The sequence below is a fragment of the Panthera tigris genome, chromosome F2 (assembly GCF_018350195.1).
Source record: "Panthera tigris isolate Pti1 chromosome F2, P.tigris_Pti1_mat1.1, whole genome shotgun sequence".
NCBI lineage: Eukaryota > Metazoa > Chordata > Mammalia > Carnivora > Felidae > Panthera > Panthera tigris.
The window spans coordinates 22,304,350-22,304,967 of record NC_056676.1 but is presented as its reverse complement, the minus strand read 5'-3'; the positions used below and the strand labels follow the sequence as shown (position 1 = coordinate 22,304,967).

At 36.1% G+C, this 618-nt stretch overlaps 1 pseudogene; it reads left to right on the top strand.

The window, feature by feature from the left end:
* The first annotated feature begins 307 nt into the window (after positions 1-307).
* Positions 308-410, top strand: LOC122235180 (annotated as a pseudogene).
* The last annotated feature ends 208 nt before the right edge of the window (positions 411-618 follow it).

Sequence of the window (618 nt, the reverse complement as noted above, 5' to 3'; positions counted from 1 at the left end):
AAGTTGATTATTTTTTATTTATTCCATATGGGATTAATTTATTTTTTAAGTATCAGGGATTTACTTTCTTTTTTTTAAAGTATTTTTTAATTTTTTTAATGTTTATTTATTTTGAGAGAGAGAGCAGGGGAGGGGCAAGAGAGAGAGGGAGATACAATCTGAAGCAGGCTCCAGGCTCTGAGCTGTCAGCACAGAGCCCAATGCAGGGCTCGGACTCACAAACCGCGAGTTCATGACCTGAGCTGAAGTCAGGCGCTCAACCGACTGAGCCACCCAGGCACCCCTGGGGATTTACTTTCTACGTATCATCGCTTCTCGGCCTTTTGGCTAAGATCAAGTGTACTTTCTACGTATCGTTTTATGAATGAACTAAACAGTAAACTTATTTATAAAACTACAAACAAAACAATAAAAACGAAATAATGCATACTACCACGAAGTAAGAAAGGTGATTACAAATCTTTTTCTGCCAAACTTAGGAACAAGGCATTCTTAAGTGGTAACAATGAATGAATCTGAGTATTGAAACCTGTAAAGTTACAAAAGACATCTTAGTGATTACCTTCTAATTTAAAAATTGTTACTGCTAGTGACTGATTAATAACTGATTATAACATC